Source organism: Lolium perenne, chromosome 7, assembly GCF_019359855.2.
Source record: "Lolium perenne isolate Kyuss_39 chromosome 7, Kyuss_2.0, whole genome shotgun sequence".
Taxonomy (NCBI): domain Eukaryota; kingdom Viridiplantae; phylum Streptophyta; class Magnoliopsida; order Poales; family Poaceae; genus Lolium; species Lolium perenne.
In genome coordinates, this window is record NC_067250.2 from 283,605,289 (window position 1) to 283,626,774 (window position 21,486).

The following is a 21,486-nucleotide window of genomic DNA, read 5'->3' on the forward strand; positions in this document are numbered from 1 at the left end:
GCCTAAAATTGACAAAGCCCTTAGTACCACTACAGATGGGGGAGCTAATGATATCAATGCACCATCTCTTGATAACACTTGATACACACTTTCTGCGCCTAGCTGAAAGGCGTTAAAGAAAAGCGCTTATGGGAGACAACCCATGTTTTTACTACAGTAATTTTGTTTTATATTTGAGTCTTGGAAGTTGTTTACTACTGTAGCAACCTCTCCTTATCTTAGTTTTATTGCATTGTTGTGCCAAGTAAAGTCTCTAAAAGAAGGATGATACTAGATTTGGATTACTGCGTAGAAACAGTTTTCTTTGCTGTCACGAATCTGGGTAAAATTCTCTGTGGGTAACTCAGAAAATTATGCCAATTTACGTGAGTGATCCTCAGATATGTACGCAACTTTCATTAGTTTTAAGTTTTCTCATCTGAGCAAGTCTGGTGCCTGTTAAAAATACGTCTTTACGAACTGTTCTGTTTTGACAGATTCTGCCTTTTATTTTGCATTGCCTGTTTTGCCATGTTTGATGGATTTTTCGATTTCATTGACTTTCAGTAGCTTTGTGCAATGTCCAGAAGTATAAAGAATGATTGTGTCACCTCTGAATATGTTAATTTTGATTGTGCACTAACCCTCTAATGAGTTTATTTTGAGTTTGGTGTGGAGGAAGTTTTCAAGGATCAAGAGAGGAGGATGATATACACTATGATCAAGGAGAGTGAAAGCTCTAAGCTTGGAGATGCCCCGGTGGTTCACCCCTGCATATATCAAGAAGACTCAAGCGTCTAAGCTTGGGGATGCCCAAGGCACCCCCTTCTTCATCGACAACATTATCAGGTTCCTCCCCTGAAACTATATTTTTATTCCGTCACATCTTATGTACTTTGCTTGGAGCATCTGTTTATTTTTTTTTGTTTTGTTTGAATAAAATGGATCCTAGCATTCATTGTGTGGGAGAGAGACACGCTCCGCTGTTGCATATGGACAAATATGTCCTTAGGCTTTACTCATAGTATTCATGGCGAAAGTTTCTTCTTCGTTAAATTGTTATATGGTTGGAATTGGAAAATGATACATGTAGTAATTGCTAAAATGTCTTGGATAATGTGATACTTGGAAATTGTTGTGCTCATGTTTAAGCTCTTGCATTATATACTTTGCACTTATTAATGAAGAAATACATAGAGCATGCTAAAATCTGATTTGCATGTTTGGTCTCTCTAAGGTCTAGATAATTTCTAGTATTGAGTTTGAACAACAATGAAGACGGTGTATAGTCTTATAATGTTTACAATATGTCTTTTATGTGAGTTTTGCTGCACCGCTTCATCCTTGTGTTTGTTTCAAATAACCTTGCTAGCCTAAATCTTGTATCGAGAGGGAATACTTCTCATGCATCCAAAATCCTTGAGCCAACCACTATGCCATTTGTGTCCACCATACCTACCTATTACATGGTATTTCTCCGCCACTCCAAAGTAAATTGCTTGAGTGCTACCTTTAAAATTTCCATTCTTCACCTTTACAATATATAGCTCATGGGACAAATAGCCTAAAAACTATCGTGGTATTGAATATGTACTTATGCACTTTATCTTTTATTAAGTTGCTTGTTGTGCGATAACCATGTTTCTGGGGACGCCATCAACTACTCTTTGTTGAATATCATGTGAGTTGCTATGCATGTCCGTCTTGTCTGAAGTAAGGGCGATTTACCACTTATTTAATGGTTAGAGCATGCATACTGTTAGAGAAGAACATTGGGCAGCTAACTAAAGCCATGAATCATGGTGGAAGTTTCAGTTTTGGACATATATCCTCAATCTCATATGAGAACATTAATTGTTGCTACATGCTTACGCATAAAAGAGGAGTCCATTATCTGTTGTCTATGTTGTCCCGGTATGGATGTCTAAGTTGAGAATAATCAAAAGCGAGAAATCCAATGCGAACTTTCTCCTTAGACCTTTGTACAGGCGGCATAGAGGTACCCCTTTGTGACACTTGGTTAAAACATGTGTATTGCGATGATAATCCCGGTAATCCAAGCTAATTAGGACAAGGTGCGGGCACTATTAGTATACTATGCATGAGGCTTGCGACTTGTAGGATATAATTTACATAACTCATATGCTTTATTACTACCGTTGACAAAATTGTTTCTTGTTTTTAAAACCAAAGCTCTAGCACAAATATAGCAATCAATGCTTCCCTCTGCGAAGGGCCTTTCTTTTACTTTATTGTTGAGTCAGTTCACCTATCTCTCTCCACCTCAAGAAGCAAACACTTGTGTGAACTGTGCATTGATTCCTACATACTTGCATATTGCACTTGTTATATTACTTTACATTGATAATATCCATGAGATATACATGTTACAAGTTGAAAGCAACCGCTGAAACTTCATCTTCCTTTGTGTTGCTTCAATACCTTTACTTTGAATTATTGCTTTATGAGTTAACTCTTATGCAAGACTTATTGATGCTTGTCTTGAAGTTCTATTCATGAAAAGTCTTTGCTTTATGATTCAATTGTTTACTCATGTCATTTACCTGTTATCACCAGAATTTGACCGAGTCAGAGGTGGACCGCGATCAAGATGGGCTTGAAGAATATACATAGAAGAAGATACGTGAGAACCAACCTGAGGTTGGGTGGCTAGGAGGGTGGTTGTACCCCCAGCCCACCAGAGTTCAAACCCCAGGTTTGACATCTGTGTGTCTCATAACGGCGGAATATTCATTCAGTGGGAGGCGACGTTCCCGTCGACAGCGAGGCGCCTGTGGTGACTTCGTCAATTTCAAGATCCAATCCGCCAGCTCAGTCTTCCGGAGGTGCTCATAGGGGTAGGGTGTGCGTGTGTGCGTTCATAGGGGTGAGTGTATGCGCGTGTATGTGAGCGTCAACGTTTGTACTGTGTTTCTCAAAAAAAAAAAAAAAATAGAAGAAGATACGTGAATCGGCCTTGTATGCAAAGTTTGGGCTAGTTTGCCCATGTATCTGTAATATAGTAGGATGCGTGTCGGTTAGTTAGAGTTTGCCTCGTGCACGGTTGGGATTATTCCCACGTTAGAAGTCTACGGACTATAAATATGTATCTAGGGTTTATGAAATAAACAACAATCACGTTCACCACAAACCAATCTAGGCGCATCGCCAACTCCCCTGTCTCGAGGGTTTTTCTTTCGGGTAAGCATCATGCTGCCTAGATCGCATCTTGCGATCTAGGCAGTACAAGTTTATTCGTTGTTCATGCGTTGCTCGTACTGAAGCCTTTTTGATGGCGAGCAACGTAGTTATCTTAGACGTGTTAGGGTTAGCATTGTTCTTCGTATCATATGCTGTCGTAGTGCAACCCTTAGACGTCTAGCCGCCCTTACACCTATCTTAGGTGTAGGGGCGGCACCCCGCTTGATCATTACTTAGTAGATCCGATCCGTTATGGTTGCTCCTTGTTCTTCAAGGATTAGTTTAATATCTGCATAGTTAGGCCTTACAAACGGGTTGAAGGATCCAGTGGCGCGTAGGGTGTAGTTTGCTAGCCCTAGACAGGATGTTCCGGGGATCAACCTCGTGTTGGTTTTTAGGCCTTGCCTAGGGTCGGTTTACGAACACCGTGCGTGGCCGCGAGGCTCAATCACGAGTAGGATGTTCCGATTATGTGGTGAAAACCCTAAATCGTAGTAGATCGCTTTAGCTTTATTCTGATCAAGCAGGACCACCATATATTCGTACACCTCGTGCGAATCATGGGTGGATCGGCTCTTTGAGCCGATTCACAGGACAACCTGAGAGCCGATCGAGGCTCGTATTTAATGTTTACGTGTATGCCATGCAGGAAACTAAGCGAGGCATCTCCATCACCTTCCTGACCAGGTATAGGTCAGGTGGCACGCCCTTGCACCAGCATCGGACGTGCGTGCCGAAGTCTTTGCGGGCCGTCGCTCGGAGGGACCAGGGCCAGCCACAGTCCTGGGAGCCTCCCGGCTCTCCTGTGTTGCCCGTCGCTGCTCACTGGTGGGTTTCTGACCGCAACACATTCTGGCACGCCCGGTGGGACAATCTTCGACATCAACCACATCGCCATCTACATCTGAGATGGCGGACGGCACCCCAGTCACGTACGAGGATCTGACCGAGGAGCTCAAGAAGAAGTATGACGAGGTCAAAGCAATCCTCGAAGCCGACCTCATCGGCTCTTTTCACAGAACCCGCTCACATGGCATCAGGTGGAAAGGGTTCTCACCTGAAGGCGCGCTCGATGGAGTGGACCTGTCCACCCCGTCAGAAGAACGCACCAGGTCCCTGCGTCGGGAGATTAACTTCATGGTAGCTCACTCGCTGCACCGCCACTCTGAGAGCCTGGTGAACACTTTGGAGCGCGTCGCTCTTCGGGTGATCCAGGAAATCATGAGGCATCAGTACGCTCCGTCAGGACCAACTCTCGGGACTTACCAAGGAGAGATGCCACTCCAGTCCCGTCCACCGCTGCCATTCGCATTGGCAGCACCAGAAGTGCCGAATTCACCGGCATACGTCGTCTACAAGATCGGTGGTGACCCTAGCGACTACCAGTTCTTGCATGAGGCGCCTAAGGAGATCCCTCACGGTTACACGTGCACATACGTGCCGATCGCGAATCGGGCGCTCACAAACCAGACTGCAACAGCAGGGACTTCTGGAAAAGCAGGAGGAACTTCAGCGACAGATCTTGAGAAGCAGACGTGGCTAGCTAAGTATGCCACTCCAACAAACCTCCAGAGCTCAGCTCCTGCAGTTGGCTCAGAGATGGAAAAGCAAGCATGGCTGGCTAAGTATGCCACTCCGGCGAATCTTCAGAGTTTGACTCCTGCAGCCAGCACCGCGGATCAAATCGCACCATGCTTGAGAGACCAGTTCGGCATGGTGCCGAAAAGGAGGACAATCGGCTATTCCAAGCCGTACCCCAACGAGTACGAGTTGATCCCGCTACCACCCAAATATCGGCTCCCTGATTTCTCCAAGTTTAATGGATCAGATGGTTCCAGCTCCATCGAGCATGTGAGCCGATATTTGGCACAGCTGGGCACGATCTCAGCGGCAGATAAACTGCGTGTGAGGTTCTTCGCACAGTCCCTCACGGGATCGGCTTTCGGGTGGTACACATCGCTGCCACCGGACTCAATCCGGACGTGGAAGCAGTTGGAAGAGCAGTTCCACATGCAGTATCACTCAGAGGCTTCCGAGGCCGGCATTGCCGATCTAGCACAAGTACGTCAGAAGCATGGAGAAACTGTGGCAGAATACGTCCAGCGCTTCAGACTTGTTAGGAACCGATGTTATTCGGCTCGTGTGACTGAAAAAGAAGCAGTCGAATTGGCAGTGGTGGGCCTCGCATCACCAATCAAGGATATGGCCTCCCAAGCAGACTACCCTTCACTGGCGCACATGGTTCAGAAACTGTCGTTATATGAACAGCGCCACCCAGACTTGTACCAGGACAAATTCAAGCGTGCGGTAGTCCTGGTTGAGGCAGATGAAGACGAAGGCTCTGCGGGAGACCAAGAAGTAGCAGTGGCTGAATGGACCCGGGGGGCAACCCCCGTGTCCTGCAAATGGGTTAAGCCACCAGGTCTGCCCAGAGGATTTGATTTCGACGTAACTAAAACTGAGCAAATTTTTGACCTCTTACTTAAGGAGAAGCAGTTGAAGTTACCCGAAGGCCTCAAAATCCCCACGGTACAGGAGCTGAACGGAAAGCCATACTGCAAATGGCATAACTCATTCTCCCATACCACCAACGACTGCAGGGTGTGGCGTCAGCAGATCCAAATGGCGATAGAACAAGGACATCTAATTTTCAACCAGTACGCCATGAAAGTCGACACTCACCCCTTCCCCGCCGTTAACATGGTGGAGTGCACTTACCCTGGAGGGTGCCAGCCAGGATTCTCGTTCAACATCAACATGGTAGGACTTGGACACCACTCTGGTAAGGACGGAGACGAGGGCAGCTGCTCTCGTAGCAAGGACACAGAGGAAGCCATTCCACGCGATCGGCTCCGTCACGATGGCAAGCGCTACATCACAGTGGGAGAAGTAAGAAATGTGAGATATCAGCGACCTCTCTCTGAGTCAATATGACCAACGCCGACGACCCAACGACGATGATGAAAGAGATCGTCTGGCCAGGGACGCCAGGAGACATCGTCGGCATGATCGCAATGAGGAGGAATACGAGCGCCGTGCCAAGGAGAAGTCAAGGGAGCAAGACGACGAGGATAGGCACTGGGACTGTCCCTTCTTCAGACACTGCTGGGATTCAGGAATGAGCCGATTGCCTACAATCGGCAACTGCCCAGAATGTAAACAGAAGAGGGAGGATGCAGCTAACGTGTCCGTGTTCAAACGTCTAGGGCCTCTCCCGCCTCGGAACAAGCACGCTGAGTCCCCTCGGGAGGAAGATCTCGAGGATTTGGAAGACGACGATGAAGAAGAAGAAGACAGGCACCACCGGCCAAGGTGGTGCCCTGATGGACTCAGCCGTTCCCAAAAGCTTAGGGTTCAGCGACTGCGTGGCTTGGAGGAAGCCGAAAGGTTATACCTGCACACGCTAAGGAAGGCACGGCCTGATCTGGCCGCGAAAATTCAGCGAACCCTGGATGAAGAGGGTCGACCACAAAAAATGGAGTGGCGCCCCAAGCAAAGGAAAGCCGATGATGAAACATCGGCTGGCACAAACATGGTGTTCATCCTACCGACGGAGTTTAGTGCTCTAGGATTGGACGAGGCACCCGTGGCACAACTTGACTGCGGCCCACGGCCAGTTATCTTTGAGAAGCCACGAGAAAGAAGCTACAGACATCTGAAGGCCCTGTACTTGCAAGGTTACATCGATGGGAGGCCTGTCAACAAGATGCTGGTGGACACCGGAGCGGCAGTCAACATTATGCCATACTCCATGCTACGTCGGTTGGGACACTCTAGCTCGGATCTGATCAAGACCAACGTGACATTGAGCGATTTCAACGGCCAAGCGTCTGACGCGCAAGGTGTTCTGAACGTGGATCTGACCGTATGAAGGAAAACCATCCCTACGACGTTCTTTATTGTCGATAGCAAGAGCACCTATGCTATTCTGCTAGGAAGAGATTGGATCCACGCCAACTGTTGCATTCCATCCACGATGCACCAATGCGTAATACAGTGGGATGGAGATGAGGTAGAGGTCGTCCAGGCCGATGACTCAGCCGAGATTTCAACGGCTGGCATGAACGCTTGGGAAACAGCAGGCCAAGAGCCACTCTCAGGCATCAATTTGGACGACTGCGAGCGCATCGACGTGACAAAGGATGGGGTTAGGCTGGTCTTATCCACCGGCCTGACCGTATAGCAAGAACAAACCTATGGACAAACGTGGCGAAGCCGATCCTTGGGATCGGCCCCAAAGATCTATGGAGGAACATTGCAAAACCTTCATTGAGCGATTCAATCAACATGGAGGCCGATTCCAGCAATCGGCCAAAATTATCCTCACCATACATTCTGCCTGTGTTCAACGTCGATCGGATGGGCAGCGGTTTTACGTCGGCTGATGAAAGTCAACATTAGTCCTGACGGAGCCGACGGTCAAATACAGTGCCTTGGCTAACTACAGAGCCGATATCTGCAGTCACCTGACAGATTCGGCTGGGGGGGCACCTAATCAGATGAACATGTGCGATACATGTGCAGTGAAATATTGGGGGCCGATAGAAAATCGGCCAGTAAAAAAAATTTCTCATGATATATAGCCGATGCAAGGACATCGACTTTAGAGCTAAGAAACAAAGCCGATGTATAGCCATCGACTCTAGTACAATTACACAGGAGCTACCCGCTGCGTGTTCAAGACGCGGATTTTCATCAAGTCCAGTTCATCTGTGAGGCCCTCTGCTTCCTCGAGGGAGTGAACAATGAGAGCTTCCTCACCGGCGATGAGCCGATTGTGGTGCCCGAACCTGCTCTTCGAGGACTTCCAACCCTTTGCGCCAGTTCAGCAGTACTGTCAGAAGCATCGGTTTTGGCATACAAGGCAGCCTTTTGCTCATTAAGCCGTCGGTGTTTCATCTATAATATCGGCTTCCAACGGAAGAAGAGGCGATTGGTGGGGCAAGTTTGGCTGACTCTGCATGGTGGCTGCCTCAGATTACCTGAGCTCAAAGCCCTTTGTCTGATCTGTGCATCCTCACCAATATTCTCGCCTTGGCTGAGGCTCGGGGGGCAGCTGGCCTGGTAGATGCTCTGTTTTAGAAGCCGATTGGGGTGTCATCGGCTGATCCTTCATCGCAACCTTCTTCAAAAATGGTGAATTCTTGCAGAAGAGGATCACTGGACCTGGTGGGAGGAATTTAATGGCTCTCTTGAAGACTCCACATTATCCACCAGATCTCAAAGTCATCAGTTGAAGAATTGAAGGATGGATTGTGAAGGACCGATGCGTTGCTATCGGCTCATTAAGCATTGGCTAGGGGGACAAATCGGCAAAATCAGTATGAGGGGAAATCGGCTAAATTAGCTCAAGGGAAATCGGCAAAATCGAATTGGGGGAAGTTCTTCATTGATAAGCAGGATTTCTTACATAAAGAGCTGATTGCTCTCAAAAGGAAGTGCTAGGGGATACATTGCCCCATCTACTACTACTGATCCTATGCTAAGGGTCCTATCTATGGGCCGTCGCTGCCCTCGTCGTCGCCGTCGTCGCCGCTATCGGCGCTACTCCCGGCGGGCTCGTCGTCGCTGCTCCAGCGGCCGCCGGCCGGGCCTTCGTTGTCCTCGTCCTCCTCGTCAGCGTCGTCTTCATCGCTGTCGAAGTCGCTGAGGTTCCCCGACCAGGGGCAGAAGCGCTTGGCCGGCGGTTCGTCGGAGGAGGTGTCATCCTCCTCCTCCTCCTTCTCCTCCTCCTCCTCCTCGGGGGAGGTGAAGTCGTCGAAGGAAAAGCGATCGTCATCGCTCTCCTCCTCCGTTTCCCCGTCGGCGAGGAAGCGGAGGTCACTTTCCCCGTCGGTTGAGGACTTGTCGTCCTCAGACCAGACGGAGAAGTCATGACTAGACTCCTCCCCGGCTTCGATGGCGCGGCGGATGTTGGCCGCGTGGGCCTCCTCCGGGTTCCACTCCGGCGTCGGCTCGTGGGAAGAGGAGGACTGGGTGGAAAGATCCAATGAAGCAGAGGAGGAAGAAGACATGGTGGCACAGGAGGGCTTTTGGAGTGCTAATGCGAAGGGGATGTGGAAGCGAACTGTTTGGAGCGGTTAAATAAAAGGGGATATAGTGGAGATTCAATGCCACAGCAGTTTCCGAGGAGGTGGTGCCCAACAGGAACAAATCTGCCAAGTCACGCGAAGGAGTTGAGAAGGCAAGGCATCATGATGAAGGATACTGCGATGGTTTTACTCTGCCACGACATGACCCGACGAAGAAAAGCAGAGTGATTTTGGAATTATCAATTCCAAAACCAGGGGGGCATGTGTTATCACCAGAATTTGACCGAGTCAGAGGTGGGCCGCGATCAAGATGGGCTTGAAGAATATACATAGAAGAAGATACGTGAATCGGCCTTGTATGCAAAGTTTGGGCTAGTTTGCCCATGTATCTGTAATATAGTAGGATGCGTGTCGGTTAGTTAGAGTTTGCCTCGTGCACGGTTGGGATTATTCCCACGTTAGAAGTCTACGGACTATAAATATGTATCTAGGGTTTATGAAATAAACAACAATCACGTTCACCACAAACCAATCTAGGCGCATCGCCAACTCCCTTGTCTCGAGGGTTTTCTTCCGGGTAAGCATCATGCTGCCTAGATCGCATCTTGCGATCTAGGCAGTACAAGTTTATTCGCTGTTCATGTGTTGCTCGTACTGAAGCCTTTTTGATGGCGAGCAACGTAGTTATCTTAGACGTGTTAGGGTTAGCATTGTTCTTCGTATCATATGCTGTCGTAGTGCAACCCTTAGACGTCTAGCCGCCCTTACACCTATCTTAGGTGTAGGGGCGGCACCCCGCTTGATCATTACTTAGTAGATCCGATCCGTTATGGTTGCTCCTTGTTCTTCAAGGATTAGTTTAATATCTGCATAGTTAGGCCTTACAAACGGGTTGAAGGATCCAGTGGCGCGTAGGGTGTAGTTTGCTAGCCCTAGACAGGATGTTCCGGGGATCAACCTCGTGTTGGTTTTTAGGCCTTGCCTAGGGTCGGTTTACGAACACCGTGCGTGGCCGCGAGGCTCAATCACGAGTAGGATGTTCCGATTATGTGGTGAAAACCCTAAATCGTAGTAGATCGCTTTAGCTTTATTCTGATCAAGCAGGACCACCATATATTCGTACACCTCGTGCGAATCATGGGTGGATCGGCTCTTTGAGCCGATTCACAGGACAACCTGAGAGCCGATCGAGGCTCGTATTTAATGTTTACGTGTATGCCATGCAGGAAACTAAGCGAGGCATCTCCATCACCTTCCTGACCAGGTATAGGTCAGGTGGCACGCCCTTGCACCAGCATCGGACGTGTGTGCCGAAGTCTTTGCGGGCCGTCGCTCGGAGGGACCAGGGCCAGCCGCAGTCCTGGGAGCCTCCTGGCTCTCCTGTGTTGCCCGTCGCTGCTCGCCGGTGGGTTTCTGACCGCAACATTACCATTGTTTCAAATCGCTGCATTCATTACCTGTGCTTACAATAGTATTGATCAAGATTATGTTGGTAGCATTGTCACTTAAGAAATTATCTTTGTTATCGTTTACCTACTCGGGACGAGTAGGAACTAAGCTTGGGGATGCTTGATACGTCTCAAACGTATCTATAATTTCTTATGTTCCATGCTACTTTTATGATGATACTCACATGTTTTATACACATTATATGTCATTATTATGCATTTTCCGGCACTAACCTATTAACGAGATGCCGAAGAGCCGATTCTTTGTTTTCTGCTGTTTTTGGTTTCAGAAATCCTAGTAAGGAAATATTCTCGGAATTGGACGAAATCAACGCCCAGGGTCCTATTTTGCCACGAAGCTTCCAGAAGACCGAAGAGTCAACGAATTGGGGCCACGAGGTGGCCAGGAGGGCAGGCGGCGCGGCCCCACCCTTGGCCGCGCCGACCTGTCTCCTGGGCCCCTCGTGTGGCCCCCTGACCTGCCCTTCCGCCTACTTAAAGCCTTCGTCGCGAAACCCCCGCATCGAGAGCCACGATACGGAAAACCTTCCAGAGACGCCGCCGCCGCCAATCCCATCTCGGGGGATTCAGGAGATCGCCTCCGGCACCCTGCCGGAGAGGGGAATCATCTCCTGGAGGACTCTACACCGCCATGGTCGCCTCCGGATTGATGAGTGAGTAGTTCACCCCTGGACTATGGGTCCATAGCAGTAGCTAGATGGTTGTCTTCTCCTTATGTGCTTCATTGTCGGATCTTGTGAGCTGCCTAACATGATCAAGATCATCTATCTGTAATGCTATATGTTGTGTTTGTTGGGATCCGATGGATAGAGAATACTATGTTATGTTGATTATCAATCTATTACCTATGTGTTGTTTATGATCTTGCATGCTCTCCGTTATTAGTAGAGGCTCTGGCCAAGTTTTTACTCTTAACTCCAAGAGGGAGTATTTATGCTCGATAGTGGGTTCATGCCTCCATTAAATCTGGGACAGTGATAGAAAGTTCTAAGGTTGTGGATGTGCTGTTGCCACTAGGGATAAAACATTGATGCTATGTCCGAGGATGTAGTTATTGATTACATTACGCACCATACTTAATGCAATTGTCTGTTGTTTGCAACTTAATACTGGAAGGGGTTCGGATGATAACCTGAAGGTGGACTTTTTAGGCATAGATGCATGCTGGATAGCGGTCTATGTACTTTGTCGTAATGCCCAAATTGAATCTCACAATATTCATCATATCATGTATGTGCATTTTCATGCTCTCTTTATTTGTCAATTGCCCAACTGTAATTTGTTCACCCAACATGCTATTTATCTTATGGGAGAGACACCTCTAGTGAACTGTGGACCCCGGTCCATTCTTTTAATCGAATAAAATCTACTGCAATACTTGTTCTACTGTTTTCTGCAAACAATCATCATCCACACTATACATCTAATCCTTTGTTACAGCAAGCCGGTGAGATTGACAACCTCACTGTTTCGTTGGGGCAAAGTACTTTGGTTGTGTTGTGCAGGTTCCACGTTGGCGCCGGAATCCCTGGTGTTGCGCCGCACTACATCCCGCCGCCATCAACCGTCAACGTGCTTCTTGGCTCCTACTGGTTCGATAACCTTGGTTTCTTACTGAGGGAAAACTTGCTTCTATACGCATCACACCTTCCTCTTGGGGTTCCCAACGGACGTGTGTATACACGCTATCAGAACCTGACGAAATCTTGAGAGAACCCAAAGAATTATCCTCAGGGAGGTCCCGAAAAATTATCCTCAGGGAGGTCCCGAAGAATTATCTTCAAGAAGATCCTGAAAAATTATCCTCAAGGAGGACCCGAAGAAATTTTCCTGAAGGAGGAACTCGACGAAATTTTCATCAAGGAGGAACCAAAAAAAAAGTGGACAAATCTTCGGGTCCATTGACTCGTCATATTCTTCCGAGCAAGAGCATCGGGTGATGTACCCGACAATATAGAAGAACCCAATATATTCGGCTGTCTCATCATGGCCGAGAAAAATATAGAAGAGCCCATAAAATGGGTCATTGCATCAACCGAACAAGGCACTCGACAATATATTGTCAGAGCGCCAAAAGTCGCGAATAATCTCTCAATGCCGCAAAACTCTGCGAAGGTAAGACCCCGGATCCGTTCTGAGCGGTGTGTGATACGTTTCCGACGTATCAATAATTTCTTATGTTCCATGCTACATTATGGATGATATCTACATGTTTTATGCATACTTTATGTCATATTTATGCGTTTTCTGGAACTAACCAATTGACGAGATGCCAAAGGGCCAGTTCCTGTTTTCTGCTGTTTTTGGTTTCAGAAATCCTAGTAAGGAAATATTCTCGGAATTGGACGAAATCAACGCCCAGAGTCTTAAAACTCCACGAAGCTTCCAGAACACCCGAGAGCCGCCAGAGGGGGGCCACAGGGGCCCCAGATGACAGGGTGGCGCGGCCAGGGCCCCCGGAAGGCTCCTCCATCGACACCACCGCCATCTTCATCACCGCTGCTGTCTCCCATGAGGAGGGAGTAGTTCTCCATCGAGGCTCGGGGCTATACCGATAGCTATGTGGTTCATCTCTCTTCCTATGTACTTCAATACAATAATCTCATGAGCTGCCTTACATGATTGAGATTCATATGATGATGCTTGTAATCTAGATGTCATTATGTTGGTCAAGTGTATTTTACTTATGTGATCTCCGGAGACTCCTTGTCCCACGTGTGTAAAGGTGACAGTGTGTGCACCGTGTGGGTCTCTTAGGCTATATTTCACAGAATACTTATTCACTGTTATGAATGGCATAGTGAAGTGCTTATTTATATCTCTTTATGATTGCAATGTGTTTTGTATCATAATTTATCTGTGTGCTACTCTAGTGATGTTATTAAAGTAGTTTATTCCTCCTGCACGGTGTAATGGTGACAGTGTGTGCATCGTGTAGTACTTGGCGTAGGCTATGATTGTGATCTCTTGTAGATTATGAAGTTAACTATTGCTATGATGGTATTGATGTGATCTATGCCTCCTTTCGTAGCGTGAAGGTGACAGTATGCATGCTATGTTAGTACTTGGTTTGGTTATGTTGATCTGTCATGCACTCTAAGGTTATTTAAACATGAACATTGAATATTGTGGAGCTTGTTAACTCCGGCATTGAGGGTTCGTTTAATCCTACACAGTTAGTGGTGTTCATCATCCAACAAGAGAGTGTAGAGTATAGCATCTATCTATTTATTCTGTTATGTGATCAATGTTGAGAGTGTCCACTAGTGAAAGTATAATCCCTAGGCCTTGTTTCCAATACTGCTATCGCTGCTTGTTTACTGTTTTACTGCATCCGTACTTCCTGCAATATTACCATCATCAACCACACGCCAGTCCTGGGCAAAGCACTTTTCTGGCACTGTTACTACTGCTCATATATATTCATACCACCTGTATTTCACTATCTCTTCGCCGAACTAGTGCACCTATTAGGTGTGTTGGGGACACAAGAGACTTCTTGCTTTGTGGTTGCAGGGTTGCATGAGAGGGATATCTTTGACCTCTTCCTCCCTGAGTTCGATAAACCTTGGGTGATCCACTTAAGGGAAACTTGCTGCTGTTCTACAAACCTCTGCTCTTGGAGGCCCAACACTGTCTACAAGAATAGAAGCACCCGTAGACATCAAGCACTTTTCTGGCGCCGTTGCCGGGGAGGAAAGGTAAAAGGCACTCATACTCCGGTTCCAGGTAACTAAGTACTTTTCTGGCGCCATTGTGTTTGTGCTCGAAGCTATTTCCTTTAGATCCTGTAATTGCATCTTTTTGTTTCTTGTTTACACTAGTTAGGCATAATGGACAACAATGAGCTTCTTATTCTATTTCCTGATTTAAGACATGGATGGTTTGATCCGAAAATTAAAAAACCCATGGAACATATTGGTATGAACACTTTGAACACTACTGTTGCTAATGCTATGGAAAATTCTAAGCTTGGGGAAGCTGGTTTTGATGAGCATGACCTTTTTAGTCCCCCAAGCATTGAGGAGAAAATTTACTTTGATGATACTTTGCCTCCTATTTACGATGATTATAATGATATTGGTCTTTTGGTGCCACCTACTATGGAGAGTACATTTGATTATGATTACAATATGCCTCCTACACTTGAAGAGAATAATAATGATAGCTACTTTGTTGAATTTGCTCCCACTACATCTAATAAAATTGATTATGCTTATGTGGAGAGTAATAATGTTATGCATGAGACTCATGATAAGAATGCTTTATGTGATAGTTATATTGTTGAGTTTGCTCATGATACTACTGAAAGTTATTATGAGAGAGGAAAAGATGGTTGTAGAAATTTTCATGTTACTAAAACACCTCTCTATGTGCTGAAATTTTTGAAGCTACACTTGTTTTATCTTCCTATGCTTGTCACTTTGCTCCTCATGAACTTGTTTATTTACAAGATTCCTTTTCATAGGAAGCATGTTAGGCTTAAATGTGTTTTGAATTTGCCTCTTGATGCTCTCTTTTGCTTCAAATACTATCTCTTGCGAGTGCATCATTAAAACTGCTGAGCCCATCTTAATGGCTATAAAGAAGGAACTTCTTGGGAGATAACCCATGTGTTTATTTTGCTACAGTAATTTTGTTTTATATTTGTGTTTTGGAAGTTGTTACTACTGTAGCAACCTTTCCTTATCTTATTTTATTGCATTGTTGTGCCAAGTAAAGTCTTTGATAGTAAGGTTCATACTAGATTTGGATTACTGCGCAGAAACAGATTTCTTGCTGTCACGAATCTGGGCCTAATTCTCTGTAGGTAACTCAGAAAATTATGCCAATTTACGTGAGTGATCCTCAGATATGTACGCAACTTTCGTTCAATTTGAGCATTTTCATTTGAGCAAGTCTGGTGCCTCTTTAAAATTCGTCTTCACGGACTGTTCTGTTTTGACAGATTCTGCCTTTTATTTCACATTGCCTCTTTTGCTATGTGGGATGGATTTCTTTGTTCCATTGACTTCCAGTAGTTTTGAGCAATGTCCAGAAGTGTTAAGAATGATTGTGTCACCTCTGAACATGTGAGTTTTTGATTATGCACTAACCCTCTAATGAGTTGTTTTGAGTTTGGTGTGGAGGAAGTTTTTAAGGGTCAAGAGAGGAGAATGATACAATATGATCAAGGAGAGTGAAAGCTCTAAGCTTGGGGATGCCCCGGTGGTTCATCCCTGCATATTTTAAGAAGACTCAAGCGTCTAAGCTTGGGGATGCCCAAGGCATCCCCTTCTTCATCGACAACATTATCAGGTTCCTCCCCTGAAACTATATTTTTATTCGGTCACATCTTATGTGCTTTACTTGGAGCGTCTGTTTGTTTTTATTTTTGTTTTTCTTTGAATAAATGCTTGTGTGGGAGAGAGACACGCTCCACTGGTTCATATGAACACATGTGTTCTTAGCTTTTAATGTTCATGGCGAAGGTTGAAACTGCTTCGTTAATTGTTGTATGGTTGGAAACGGAAAATGCTACATGTAGTAATTGGTAAAATGTCTTGAATAATGTGATACTTGGCAATTGTTGTGCTCATGTTTAAGCTCTTGCATCATATACCTTGCACCTATTAATGAAGAAATACATAGAGCTTGCTAAAATTTGGTTTGCATAGTTGGTCTCTCTAAAGTCTACATAATTTCTAGTATTGAGTTTGAACAACAAGGAAGACGGTGTAGAGTCTTATAATGCTTGCAATATGTCTTTTAAGTGAGTTTTGCTGCACCGGTTCATCCTTGTGTTTGTTTCAAATAACCTTGCTAGCCTAAGCCTTGTACTGAGAGAGAATACTTCTCGTGCATCCAAAATCCTTGAGCCAAAAACTATGCCATTTGTGTCCACCATACCTACCTACTACATGGTATTTCTCCGCCATTCCAAAGTAAATTGCTACATGTGCTACCTTTAAACCTTCAAAATGCTTCTCAATTTGTGTTAATGTTTTATATCTCATGAGGAAGTATGTGGTGTATATCTTTCAACCTTGTCATTTACTTTTGACGGACTTTCATAATGGACTAGTGGCACATCCGCTTATCCAATAATTTTGCAAAAAGAGCTGGCAACGGGGTTCCCAGCCCCGATTAATCAAACTCCATTAATAATTCTCTTCACATGTTTTGCTCTGATTCATCAGTAAGCAACTTAATTTTGCAAATAGACACTCCTCCATGGTATGAGATTGATGGAAGGCACCCGAGGATTCGGTTAGCTATGGCTTGTGTAAGCAAAGGTTGGGGGAGTGTCACCCATAATAAAACTAAAGTACATGTGTAAACAAAAGAGAAGAGGGATGATCTACCATGCTGGTAGAGATAACGTCCTTCATGGGAGCCGCTCTTGAAAGTCTGGTTGGCGAGGTAGTTAGAGTACCCACTGCCATTCGTTGACAACAACAAACACCTCTCAAAATTTTACTTTTATGCTCTCTTTATGTTTTCAAAACCAAAGCTCTAGCACAAATATAGCAATCGATGCTTCCCTCTGCGAAGGGCCTTTCTTCTACTTTTATGTTGAGTCAGTTCACCTATTTCTTTCCATCTCAAGAAGCAAACACTTGTGTGAACTGTGCATTGATTCCTACATACTTGCATATTGCACTTGTTATATTACTTTGCATTGACAACTATCCATGAGATATACATGTTACAAGTTGAAAGCAACCGCTGAAACTTCATCTTCCTTTGTGTTGCTTCAATACCTTTACTTTGAATTATTGCTTTATGAGTTAACTCTTATGCAAGACTTATTGATGCTTGTCTTGAAGTACTATTCATGAAAAGTCTTTGTTTTATGATTCAATTGTTTACTCATGTCATTTACATTGTTTTGATCGATGCATTCATTACATATGCTTACAATAGTATGGTCGAGGTTATGATGGCATGTCACTCCAGAAATTATCTTTGTTAACGTTTACCTGCTCGGGACGAGCAGAAACTAAGCTTGGGGATGCTGATACGTCTCCGACGTATCGATAATTTCTTATGTTCCATGCAACATTATTGATGATATCTACATGTTTTATGCATACTTTATGTCATATTTATGCGTTTTCCGGAACTAACCTATTGACGAGATGCCGAAGGGCCAGTTCCTGTTTTCTTCTGTTTTTGGTTTCAGAAATCCTAGTAAGGAAATATTCTCGGAATTGGACGAAATCAACGCCCAGAGTCTTAAAACTCCACGAAGCTTCCAGAACACCCGAGAGCCGCCAGAGGGGGGCCACAGGGGCCCCAGATGACAGGGTGGCGCGGCCAGGGCCTGGGCCGCGCCCCCCTATTGTGTAATCGCCTCGTCGCTCCTCCGACTCCGCCTCTTCGCCTATATAAAGGTCCCTGACCTAAAACATCGATACAGAAAAGCCACGGTATGAGAAACCTTCCAGAGCCGCCGCCATCGCGAAGCCAAGATCTGGGGGACAGGAGTCTCTGTTCCGGCACGCCACCGGGACGGGGAAGTGCCCCCGGAAGGCTCCTCCATCGACACCACCGCCATCTTCATCACCGCTGCTGTCTCCCATGAGGAGGGAGTAGTTCTCCATCGAGGCTCGGGGCTGTAACGGTAGCTATGTGGTTCATCTCTCTTCCTATGTACTTCAATACAATAATCTCATGAGCTGCCTTACTGATACGTCTCAAACGTATCTATAATTTCTTATGTTCCATGCTACTTTTATGATGATACTCACATGTTTTATACACATTATATGTCATATTTATGCATTTTCCGGCACTAACCTATTAACGAGATGCCGAAGAGCCGATTCTTTGTTTCTGCTGTTTTTGGTTCCAGAAATCCTAGTAAGGAAATATTCTCGGAATTGGACGAAATCAACGCCCAGGGTCCTATTTTTCAACGAAGCTTCCAGAAGTCCGAAGAGGAGACGAAGTGGGGCCACGAGGTGGCCAGACAACAGGGCGGCGCGGCCCAAGCCCTGGCCGCGCCGGCCTGCCATCTGGGCCCCTCGTGACGCCCCTTTACCTTCCCTTCCGCCTACAAATAGCCTTCGTCGCGAAACCCCCAGTACCGAGAGCCACGATACGGAAAACCTTCCAGAGACGCCGCCGCCGCCAATCCCATCTCGGGGGATTCAGGAGATCGCCTCCGGCACCCTGCCGGAGAGGGAAATCATCTCCCGGAGGACTCTACACCGCCATGGTCGCCTCCGGATTGATGAGTGAGTAGTTCACCCCTGGACTATGGGTCCATAGCAGTAGCTAGATGGTCGTCTTCTCCTTATGTGCTTCATTGTCGGATCTTGTGAGCTGCCTAACATGATCAAGATCATCTATCTGTAATGCTATATGTTGTGTTTGTTGGGATCCGATGGATAGAGAATACTATGTTATGTTGATTATCAATCTATTACCTATGTGATGTTTATGATCTTGGATGCTCTCCATTGTTAGTAGAGGCTCTGGCCAAGTTTTTGCTAGTAACTCCAAGAGGGAGTATTTATGCTCGATAGTGGGTTCATGCCTCCATTAAATCTGGGACAGTGACAGAAAGTTCTAAGGTTGTGGATGTGCTGTTGCCACTAGGGATAAAACATTGATGCTATGTCCGAGGATGTAGTTATTGATTACATTACGCACCATACTTAATGCAATTGTCTGTTGTTTGCAACTTAATACTGGAAGGGGTTCGGATGATAACCTGAAGGTGGACTTTTTAGGCATAGATGCATGCTGGATAGCGGTCTATGTACTTTGTCGTAATGCCCAATTGAATCTCACAATACTCATCATATCATGTATGTGCATTGTCATGCTCTCTTTATTTGTCAATTTCCCAACTGTAATTTGTTCACCCAACATGCTATTTATCTTATGGGAGAGACACCTCTAGTGAACTGTGGACCCCGGTCCATTCTTTTAATCGAATACAATCTACTGCAATACTTGTTCTACTGTTTTCTGCAAACAATCATCATCCACACTATACATCTAATCCTTTGTTACAACAAGCCGGTGAGATTGACAACCTCACTGTTTCGTTGGGGCAAAGTACTTTGGTTGTGTTGTGCAGGTTCCACGTTGGCGCCGGAATCCCTGGTGTTGCGCCGCACTACATCTCGCCGCCATCAACCTTCAACGTGCTTCTTGGCTCTTACTGGTTCGATAAACCTTGGTTTCTTACTGAGGGAAAACTTGCCGCTGTACGCATCACACCTTCCTCTTGGGGTTCCCAACGGACGCGTGTTGTACGCGTATCACTTACATGATTGAGATTCATATGATGATGCTTGTAATCTAGATGTCATTATGCTAGTCAAGTGGATTTTACTTATGTGATCTCCGGAGACTCCTTGTCCCACGTGTGTAAAGGTGACAGTGTGTGCACCGTGTGGGTCTCTTAGGCTATATTTCACAGAATACTTATTCACTGTTATGAATGGCATAGTGAAGTGCTTATTTATATCTCTTTATGATTGCAATGTGTTTTGTATCACAATTTATCTGTGTGCTACTCTAGTGATGTTATTAAAGTAGTTTATTCCTCCTGCACGGTGTAATGGTGACAGTGTGTGCATCGTGTAGTACTTGGCGCAGGCTATGATTGTGATCTCTTGTAGATTATGAAGTTAACTATTGCTATGATGGTATTGATGTGATCTATGCCTCCTTTCGTAGCGTGAAGGTGACAGTGTGCATGCTATGTTAGTACTTGGTTTGGTTATATTGATCTGTCATGCACTCTAAGGTTATTTAAACATGAACATTGAATATTGTGGAGCTTGTTAACTCCGGCATTGAGGGTTCGTGTAATCCTACACAGTTAGTGGTGTTCATCATCCAACAAGAGAGTGTAGAGTCTAGCATCTATCTATTTATTCTGTTATGTGATCAATGTTGAGAGTGTCCACTAGTGAAAGTATAATCCCTAGGCCTTTTTTCCAATACTGCTATCGCTGCTTGTTTACTGTTTTACTGCATCCGTACTTCCTGCAATATTACCATCATCAACCACACGCCAGTCCTGGGCAAAGCACTTTTCTGGCACTGTTACTACTGCTCATATATATTCATACCACCTGTATTTCACTATCTCTTCGCCGAACTAGTGCACCTATTAGGTGTGTTGGGGACACAAGAGACTTCTTGCTTTGTGGTTGCAGGGTTGCATGAGAGGGATATCTTTGACCTCTCCCTCCCTGAGTTCGATAAACCTTGGGTGATCCACTTAAGGGAAACTTGCTGCTGTTCTACAAACCTCTGCTCTTGGAGGCCCAACACTGTCTACAAGAATAGAAGCACCCGTAGACATCAGCGTGGCACCGTCTCTGACGTCGGTTCGCTACTTTTTTCCGTATCAACAGATACGAAGAAAAATCCTAACGGACGCGTTAGGTACCCGATAAAACATGACTGGGACTCGACAGAATGGTAAGACCTTAAGCGGCACCTATCGAGTTAACACCAGTATCCCGGGATCATGTCCAGGGACGTGATCTTGAAGTAGGTTTTTGTGGATTGCCACTAGAGCAGTTAACTAGTACCTGATCCGTCAGATGAACTAGCCCCAATTACCATTTTCCATGTACAATATAGATATGGATGTCAAATAAAAATAGCAACGGCCTGGAGTCGATAAAAAGAGGGGCTGCGCCAAGTAGTACAACTTGAGCCTATGTCTAGGTGCAAGCACCTGCTCATAGGCTCGGGGGCTACTCTTATCATGAGTATTGTTCATCCTCCCGACAAGATACAAGATAGAGGAAAAATTGTGGAGTTGAGCCTACACCCAAGTGCAAACACTT